Source organism: Numida meleagris, chromosome 1 (assembly GCF_002078875.1).
Source record: "Numida meleagris isolate 19003 breed g44 Domestic line chromosome 1, NumMel1.0, whole genome shotgun sequence".
In the NCBI taxonomy this organism is placed as follows: Eukaryota; Metazoa; Chordata; class Aves; order Galliformes; family Numididae; genus Numida; species Numida meleagris.
The window spans coordinates 182,825,098-182,835,363 of NC_034409.1; the positions used below are offsets into that span (position 1 = coordinate 182,825,098).

The 10,266-nt window shown below is 39.0% G+C and overlaps 1 long non-coding RNA gene across 1 annotated transcript; it reads right to left on the reverse strand.

The window, feature by feature from the left end:
* Positions 879-6,985, reverse strand: LOC110395854. The gene is made up of 3 exons (XR_002436654.1): positions 6,772-6,985; positions 2,544-2,575; positions 879-1,096 (listed from the first exon to the last, which is right to left on the reverse strand). It is a non-coding gene; the product is annotated as an uncharacterized LOC110395854 (long non-coding RNA).

Sequence of the window (10,266 nt, forward strand, 5' to 3'; positions counted from 1 at the left end):
ACTAACCACAGCACAGGGCAGCATGAACATATGTAGGGGGAATTAGAAAACATTTTCATCCAGACAATTTGGCATCCCCACAATGTCCTGTAGCAACAAGTTCTTCTGGAGAGTCACACCAACAGAGCAGCCCTCATCTGCTACAGAGGCAGAGTCTTCACAGCCCAGTCCCAGGCAAGATCAAAGCACCTTCACCTACCTGAGAGAAAGTTGGAAAAAGCAACATGCACTATGAAATATTATAGAAATCTAGAGCACTGAAGAAAGCAGTGCTAGGACTATCTAGGAAAACAGTTATGACTGGACTTAGACCTTTCCCTCCAGGCAATATTCACAGTCCTCACTTTCTTTGTTTCTGTCATGTATATTGGTTTCCAGTCTGCAAGTATTAGTCCCTTTTGTGAATCTCAGCTTCCCTCCAAAGATCCACTTAACATTTTTTTCAGGCTGGCAACTAAGGCTTCTTATTGGCTTGCACCATAGAAGAGAAAATGAACCCTAGTAGAGAAAATAACAAGATATTTCCCAGAATAGCTTTTAAGATCATTCTGGTCCACATCCACATCTACTTCTACATTCTTCATTTCTCAATGACCTGGAAAGCATCAACAGGCTCCCAGTTCTAACCCTCTAGAGGTCTGACCATGTTCTTAAAGCCAGTACTAGAGCACCATTTCTTATGCGCAACTTTCCCAGAAACACCCATCTGTGCTTTTCCTTTCAAAGTAGGTTACTTAAAAATTAAAGCCTTATATTTCTCTTCCTGAACAGTGCCTTTTTCTCTATGGAAACCACTCAGCTCCTCCATAGCAGGGGCTGACCCAAAGGTCCTCTTTGCAGAGACTATCAGAGGCTTCAGCTCCATTAACTGGCTTTATTGGTCACTGAGGGTTTTATACACGTTCAGCACAGTATATTTTTTGTACTTTTACAGACTGTTATAAATATAACAATGTTCACTGGCTATTGTATCCAGAATGACTTCCTATCTTGGTAAAGGTCAAGGAACAAATGGGCTTGCACAACTTGTTGCTTCCCAAGAAGCATTGGTAAGGCAGAGCAGGAATTCCTGAGCTGAGACTGCTTAAGTTTTATCCTAAATAGAAAAAAAAAAAAAAAAAAAAAAGCTTAAATTCTGGCAGAATACACGAGCGTCACTTTTCAAATAGAAAAATCCTCCCTTTACATATTGAAAACTGGGCAAAGGCCAGCAGTGTTAAACACAAGACAGCACTTGTTCTGCTATCAAAGAAGGGCAGATTTGGAAGAAGTGTAGCACCATCCTGACAAATCTCCTCTGGTTGTGGAGGTGCAATATGTCAGCAGCATGAGAGAGGGAGAGCAGGAGAAACGTGAGCTAAGGAATGACAGTATGATTTGTGGACAAGATCGTGCAACTGAGGATCAGACATTCAATCTGAAAATGGTAATAGGGAAGAAAAGCAAGGGAGCACAGAAAGATGCTATGAACTATTGGATCTAATAGCAAAAAAATCTCTTAACAGAACAAGGGAACTTCTATAAGCTCTAGATAAAAGCCCACCTTGCTGCAGCAGAGAAATGGAGCTGGTTAACCTGATGCATGCTCCTGCTGTAGCAACCACTAGCAAAATGGACAGGGTAGATGTCAGGAACAGAATTTGACTGGGCAGCAGCACTTAAATATTGCTGGAAATGGTGATCTATAATATTTGTGCAGAAAAAAATACTTTCACATCAGCTACACTAGTGACATTTTTCTTTGAAGACAATGCTTATGAAGAAATAAACAGTTAACAACAGCAAGAGGAAAAAAAAAAAGGCTTCTGGTTGTGTATTAGACATATTCCATAGATGTACAAGACAATAAAGGAGAGAGATCTAATCTGAAATAGAATTCACATGTTTCCTGTAGATTTTTGGGGGTCACAGTGAAAAAGAACAGAATACCTAGCAAAGAAAATAAATGGTCCTTTGGGGAGGTAAAGGTGAAAAGCAGGAAGTAACCTGGTGGAAAATATCTGGGCCAGATAAGAATAGAGCAAGTATACTTATGTAGCATACACCTCAACAGCATAAAGAAACAATCTACTTCTGTGCCTTTGTGGGCATACACTCTATTCACATGATACTTTCTTGAAGATAATGTTTGGGGTTTTTTTTCCCCCAAAAAAATGCATTGTCACCAAAGCAATAGATGAGTGAAGAAGGTAGAAGCAGATGGATCCATGGGTCCTGAGTATCCATATGTGTAGGTCCCTCCAATGAACCCTAGGTAAGAATGCATGCTCTTTCCTTTGGCTGCCATTTTACTATTTCATCATCTCTTTTCCCTCCATCCTCTCTAAAATACAGAGAACTTTTAAAAGAGATGCAGCATGGAAACCTATTGTTTTTTCTGAAGGTTTTTTCCGTATTTCCTTATGAGCCAGTGCAATCACATCACTCCCATTTGGATCTTCTTCATCTCTTCAGAGTTTTCTAGGACAGTACTGAGAAATGTTGTTGGGCTGCCTTGTGCTGTGATCTTTGTTTCTAGACCACTGAAGGGAAACAAACCTCACCTCCTCCGTGTCCTCTGTGGCTTCAGAATACACTGTAAAACAGAAAAGTTTGATCAATTCCATTTTGAAAAGTGGGAATTCAAGAGCACAAGCCTCTTCTTAGGTCTTAAACAGCCCTCAGGATTTTATGACACACTGTAAATATAAACAAATACAATTTTTGGATACAAATCTGATGGTCTTTCCCTGGTTAACTGGGGAAGTTGACATCAGATTACAGATTTAAACCCATCTTTACCAAGGACAACGCCATCATACCAGACTACCCCCTTCAGTCACTTATCCTGTTCAAAGCAAGGAAGAGGTTTTCATCTACATGGCCATTCATTCCCCCTACCAGATCTGTGTTCTGCCAGATAAAAATGTAACATTTAGTAGTAGACTGGATATTAATCTAGATGTGGATGGGGTTTATACTAAAACACGACTTGCTTGTTAAACATCACTATGAAATCTTGTTTGTTTGTTCTGCTGTAAGTTGTATTTTCAATGACTAAAAGTCTGTATTTTTTAACATAAGTAATTTAGGCAACATTAATCACTTTGGTTTAACCAAAGACCACACCCAGATTATTACATGATACACCAGGTTTCAGATAAAGCCAATTTAAGATAGTCAGGCTTAAAGATAAATACTGGATTCATTAATTCATTTGGATTCATTAATGACAATATTTTCCCTTATATTATTCAGGATATAATTCAATAAAAGCTGCATAAAATCAAAATATGATAGGTAGGGTGATGCAACAGTTTTGCATTAACTAAGAACAGGCTATGCTTAAATGCAAATAATTATATTTCATATTTAGGGCAGTTATAAATCTCTAGGCTTTCATCCAGAATGAGTGTTATGGACCATATCACAGAAAATACCTGAATAAATAAACATGACTAGCACTGAAATATGAATATTATTCAGTACAATTTCCTTTGATTTTGACATAACCAATTTTGAAAGTCACAAAGTAGATCACAGTGGTGTGTAAGCTGATTGCATCTAATATAAATCTAGATAAAAAGTTGTATCATTTTTAATATATCAACTTACTTCAAATGCTTTTTGGCTGCTGACACCTCAGCCAGATTGCAGTGATCAATAAAAGCAAACAAAAAAATTGCTGAGATATTGGAATCTTTACAATGCTTCTAGTCAATTTTTCACATAGTACTTAGTACCCAAGTTTTATGTCTAAACTTGCCAAGTTAAAAGTGCAATTCATATGGTAATGAAATGTCAAATAAGGCTTGAACTAGAGATCTGGATATTTATTGTATCTGATTTCATTAGGAAGGCTCTTAAAGTAATGAGGAACGATCAGATGTTCTACTTGTCTTCTGTCAACATTCAAATAGAAGCGTACTTGTCTTACTGGAATTTAGTTTCCTCCTAATAAATCACACTTCAAGAGCACTAGCATCTAATTTCTGATTTACACCTCCACAGTATATTATGCTGTAATGAAGATGAAGCCTGTTAGAACAGACAGTTCATTGTAAGTTCAGGTGCTACAGAACAGCAATGTCGGGGTGCCTGAAAGCAGGAAAATGATTGGGTTTGAGGATGTTAACCATTCTCATTCTGTATTCTGCAAGAATTGGACCAATTTGTATCAAACAATTTCTCTAATACACTTCTGTTTTCAGCATGAAATCTGCCTGGAATGCAAACTATATTATAAATGTCACATACTGCCAGAGGGAGAAATGAGCCCTGTGTACGTCAGGGTGGTAAATCATATCAGGGACAAACATCTTGATCTCACTGCTACAGGAAACATTTCACAGAATTTTATTCCAACTTGGGCAATTTAATTATATTATAATTGTTATAGTCAATGGAACAAAAAAGGATGGGATGGCTCTGTTCAAAATAAAAAGGTGTTGGTACAGTATGCAACTCCAAGATGCTCTCATTCCCAGCAGATATCGCATAAAACACTGTACAACAACTATGCAGCCACTACAAGAATTCAGCACTGCGACAAAGACTGCAACAAAAATTCAAGTTCAGTGATAACGACTGCAATGCAATGAAATTTGGCACAAACATCAAATGCAGGAACTGTCCAATCAAGATTTCAAAGTCTGATTATGAAACTGAAATAACAATAAATAATAAAATAGAATAGCTCAATACAAAACAATAATTTGTAAGGCAAAGCATTTCAGGATTCCGGGTTTGAGAACTGCTGCAAGAGCATGTGAAAATGAGACATTTCTTGTATTAACAGTGACAAATTCCAAAGTAATGGGGAAGGAACAATTACTGGTCTCATGTAAGGAAATAAATATATCTTATAGAAGAAATGTCTGGAGTCACAGAAGAAGGAGCTGGACTTATGAAACACATAGCAAACATACCAGTAGCCTGCAGAGTTCACATGCTTCATTCAAAGCATTTACCTAACCAGAAGAGGAGACAGCACTGCTTCAGTCACAGCCAGTCCTAGGAGAAGCACTAGCCACTGCTCATCAAGTCTTCCTTTAGAATAAATGTGTTATATGCTCAAATGTTTTATATAAGATTTTCTGGAAATAAAACTTCAAAGGTAAACCTGAAATGAGGTTGACTTGAAAAAATGTTGTAGCAAGGAGGATGATGATGTCTATTCTCAGGTGACAAGTGATAGAACACGAGGCAATGGCCTCAAGTTACTCCACGGGAGATTTCCATTGGATATGAGGAATAATTTATTCATGGAAGGGGTGGTTAGTCACTAGAACCGATTGCCCAGGGTGGTGGTGGAGTCATCATCCCTGGAGGTATATGAACACAGTCTTATGGACATGGTTTAGTGGTGGACTTGTAATGTTAGGTTGATGGTTGTGCTTGAAGATCTTAAAAATCTTTTCCAACCTAAACGATCCAATGATTCTATGATCCTATGATTCTATGAATCTGTTCTGGGGGTTATTGAGGTATCTGATGTTTTACTGCTTCCTGCACCCTAGCTTGATTTCTTTGGGACTTGTTTACTGTTAGAACAGGGACTGCTCAGGATCCTGACAATCCCATTCAGGGAATTGTAACAAGACACTTAGAGCTTTTGGTTGTCTCGTTAGCTCTTGATAGTGATTACATAAAATGACAACATAAAAGGAGATATATTTCCAACCCAAGAAAATAAGGTAAGAAAAGTCTTACAAGGATGACAGTGTGGGAGCCTGCTTAGACTTCCACTTTATCACTGGAAATTATAGGAATTACTGAACTGCCTTTGCATTGTTTTGCATTCGCACTTGAAGAAGAGCCAGGATATAACTGATGCATCCTAAATGGAAACACATTCAGACTATTCTTGGCAATTAAATGCTCCTCTTGTAGCATAATATTGGGTGTTCTCCAATACACACTTCTTTGAATACCTGCAAGTTGACATCAATTTCTTATAGTTACAGAGTCCTTTAATGCCAAAGTCCTGAAATATTTCAGAGAAATACAGTGAGCAGCTTGGACCCCAACAGTGTCCGAGCTTGGGGGCTCTGCTGCAGTGCTATGTGCCGGCATCATATCTTGTGGTGTTCTACAACTTTTTTTCTTTGATAGTCACATCTAAGCAATCACATGAGGTCATCCTTTGATTCATTAATTACATTCTTCCAATAAGAGAAAAATTTAAAGTGAGGCCTAAGATTTTAGCCAATAAGCTTCTGTTTTGTCGATCACACTTCAGTGCTTTCATGGGATGGTGCACTACACACCACTTGAGAAAACATCTTCCTACAAATCTAACTGAAAAATATGCACAACTTCCTGTGTCCTAAAGACAACTGAACTGCACATAGCATCATGTGTTTTCTTGGGCTAAAATATCATAGATTATGATAGCAATGCTGACCACATAAAATATGCCATCTAATTTAGATGTAAAATATTTTGAAATAATGTAGACATTTTAAAATGAACTGGCTACTCTTTCACTTCATTCATTAACTGGTTTTGCTAGTTGTCAGGGCAGAGAAAGATGGTTACTGCTTTTCATTTCAAAGTAAGTGTTGCATTGCTGCTAGCCAGAAAACTCGTCATTTTTCCTGGAAGATAGTGTGACCAAATAACATCTAAAATGCAAGAAACATAAAGGTCTGAACAACTTGTTGATTCTAGAAAAATTAGAATTCCTTCATTTAGAAAACAGTCATTGTTGCCCTTAGCAAACAAAAGGAATTATTGAACCTTCATTCACCTTTCAGCTATTTAGCTATCATTGCTCATCTTCGTACTTACATGATACTCCTTCTTCAGCATTCATTGTGTGTCCACCCTAATTGGCACTGGCATGGAAAAACATAGAAACAATCAACACTCTCACTAAGAAATTTTCAGCCCAACGTGATGGAAGGCAAGCATCTCCCTGGCAGGTGCTGTGAGATTTCCAGACCTCCTTATTGCTGCAAGGTGCTTGGCATTGAGGAAATTGGCTCATGTTGTTCACCTCCTGTCATCTGCTCCTATCAGGGCTAATGCCACAGAGATGAGAAACAAAGGGGGAAAAAAGAGCAAGTCTTGATTATTGCACCCTGTTCCAATTGTGTATGGATCAAAAGGGATAAACATGCAGGCAGTAATGCCATTTGTTCCCAAGAAGTATAAACACAATTGATATGGCACCTTCTGATTTGCAGTGTCCCATCTGCCAGCTGCAAGACCAAAAAAGGGAGAGCAATTAAGAATATTAATCAAGGCTTGAAGTGCTGTGTGATTCATGGTACATGAAGAAAGACCAAGATGTATCAAATGATAATATGTTTACTTAAAATAAAATAGAAGCATGATTTCTTTAGTCCCGCATATTTAATGCAGTAGAACTTTCCGCCAAATCTCTTGCACTCATTTTGAATAGTCTAGTGCTTAGATCAGTCTGTCTCAGTTTAATTCAAGCTTCTGATTAGTGATTATTTAGAAGCACTCAGTTAACATTAGAGTGTCAGCAGTTAGATTATTTCCCTGGTGATCTTCATTCTGGTATTTAATAATGTCATTTCTTCCATTCCAATTAGGCTATTCAACTGAAAAAAAAAAAAAAGGGAAAAATTTTATTTTAGATTTCTGGCTATTATACTTATCATCACAGATAACTTGGTCTTTGCTATGAAATTGTTTTGCAGAATTAATAAAACCACTCTACATTCTCATGAAGATATCATTTCTGTAGAGCTGAGGTACTTCCATAGAGAATTTTAGATTCTCCTGAGGTGCTGTATCCCTGCGGATAAGTGAAAGACAACATCACAAACAGTTTTAAAGGGCCTAAAAATGCAGATTGGTGCCTAGAGGGATTTCATGTCTCCAAAAGAGACAAGAACATAAGTAGAAATCATGATTTTAAATGTGAAGAAATAAAAAACCTATTCAGAAATTCATCTCACAAAACCAAAGGTTTACAAGGGTGGCACAAGCAGTGGAATACCGTGTAGATATTCCTTGTTACTGCCAGTCACTCAATTATATGAGTTTCTCACTGTGACGGGCACTGCGGATGCAAAAGGAACTGCCAAAGCACAGCTACTTCACACACATGAACATTGTGTCTCTAAGCTGAGGAGAAGAAACTTGTCCAGCCCATTAGTTGTCTCAAGGTGAGCAAAATCTCTTGTGAATGTAAGGAAATATTCAGGCAAGATATTAGGAAAAAATTATTCTCCAAAAGAGTGGTCAGGTGCTGTAATGGGCTGCCCAAGGAGGTGGTTGAGTCATCATCCCTGGAGGTGTTCAAGAAACATTTAGGTGTTGTACTAAGGGTTTAGTGGGGTTTAGTGTACTAAGGTGTACTAAGTGTACTTAGTGTACTTAGGTGTACTAAGGTTTAGTGGGGAAATATTAGCAATAGGTGGACTAGTGGACTGGATGATCTTGGAGGTCTTTTCCAACCTTGGTGATTCTATGATTCCATGAAATAAGAGGAGAAACCTCAACTGGAGGCTGGCCCCAGGGCACCTGAAATCACCACCCAGAGCAAATTAGGGCTCCCATGGATGGAAACCACCATGTGGGGCATGATGAGTAGGATGAGGACATCATAGGGCAGCCCCATGGCTAAACCTCAGTTGTCATCTGTTTTAAGAAAGCTGCCCCTGAAGAGTAAATAACTGCACCTTAGAGAGTTGTCCTCCATCAAAGGTTGCACTCTGGCCATACATGAAGATGGGGGAGTGGAAGATAGCCCATACTCACCAAGGTATTTATTAGAGCTGATCTGGCAGCTCTGCAGAATTTTTGTATTTATTCCTAGATTTTTGCTCACACAACAGTTCGCATTTATCAAGACAAATTAAGGGATTCTTGTATGCAGTTTTCACTTTAAAAAAAATGTATTTCCTACCTTTCAAGTAGGAAAAAATAGTATTTATGGAGAAAAATGAGTATTTATGGAGGAAATGAGTATCTCTGGAGAACCACAGAGAGGAGCCTTTTAAAGAGATTAACCTGTTAGAAGGTATGCTATCAAGCTCTGCAGTAACCCCTGATAACCTCAGGCTGCCTTTCAAACCATCGAAACAGGGGTTTGGCACCTTTTAAAGAAGGTCTGCATGCAATCTTTTGCATTAAAATAAGAACCCTGGCACTTATGTCCCCTGTCATTAAAAACCAAAGTATAACATTAAGCAGGCTGAAACCTGAAGGCACAATAAGTGACATTGAATGCATAGTTGGGAAAAAAAATGCAAAGCTATCTGGAGAAAAGACCACAGAAATACAACATTTTGGGTGTAGATGATGTGCCAGAAGCAAAATGATACAGATGATGTACACACGCATGTGAATTCTTCACAAATGATCAAAGCTGTTTGCAAGAATGACATTGCGAGGTTTAATTCTACAAAATGTAAGGGAAAGGTTGGATATGCTGGCTGCATTTTTCAAGTTTCCCTCTTAGGAAGGGTTGAGCACCTGGCTGGCTTGTTTTTTGCTCACAGAAAGGAAACCTACATCAAAGAGATGTGCTTTTCTTTTTACTGAAATACCCACATAAGGAACAATAAGGATCAAACAAGTAGCAAAGTTGATACTCACATCCTTCTGTGCTGACTTCTCTGAAAGCTAAGCTTCATTTTTAAATTCTCTAGTATTGTTTACTGTGCTTCCACCTCTGCCTTTCTCACAGCTTCCAACCTATGTCTGCATTAACCCCTTCTTCAAGCACAGTAAAATACCTGGAATTTTAAAACACTGAGTGAACTCAGTGAGAGCTTGTGTCCATCTGGATGTCATTTATTATAAAATCACAGAATCATTAAGATTGGAAAAGACCTCTGAGGTCACCTAGTCCAACCATTGGCCCATCACCACCATGTCCCCTAACCATCTTCTGCTCTTCAACAGACAGAAACATCTTGCCAGGGAATGTTATGGAGCAGATTGTCCTGAGGGAGATCACGCAGCATTTGCAGGACAACCGGGGGATCAGGCCCAGCCAGCATGCATTTGTGAAGGGTAGGTCCTGCTTGACCAACCTGATCTCCTTCTATGATCGAGTGACCTGCCTGGTGGATGAGGGAAAGGCTGTTGATGTGGTCTACCCAGACTTCAGCAAAGCCTTTGACACTGTCTCCCACAGTATTCTCTGGAGAAGCTGGCAGCCCGTGGCTTGGACAGGTACACTCTTTGCTGGGTAAGGAGCTGGCTGGAGGGCCGGGCCCAGAGAGTGGTGGTGAATGGAGTTAAATCCAGCTGGCGACCGGTCACAAGTGGTGTTCCCCAGGGGTCGGTGCTGGGGCCTGT